Here is a 309-nt window from a genome sequence, read left to right as displayed (position 1 = left end):
GACAGAGAATATGAGAATGAAGAAAAGAAAGAGTAAGAGAGAAAGATGGAAGTACCATGAGAGTGGAAGAGAAACACAAACAATCAGAATAAATAAAACGAACAAAGGAATATAGAAGAATAGATAGAAGATAGAAGAAAAAGAGCAAAATGGAAAGACAGAAAGAGAGAAATCAGACGTAGAAGTTTATAGACAAGGATAAGTGTCTGGAAGTTTGAATGCAAATCTCAAATCGGCTTTACTGCACGGAATTCTCAAGGTGTTTGAGCGTTCGGCGCCGTGTTTCAAGTCCCTGTTTCATCTGATGTC

This window comes from Penaeus monodon, chromosome 29 (assembly GCF_015228065.2).
Source record: "Penaeus monodon isolate SGIC_2016 chromosome 29, NSTDA_Pmon_1, whole genome shotgun sequence".
NCBI lineage: Eukaryota > Metazoa > Arthropoda > Malacostraca > Decapoda > Penaeidae > Penaeus > Penaeus monodon.
The sequence above is the reverse complement of the archived record's forward strand: the minus strand, read 5'-3'. Positions refer to the sequence as shown.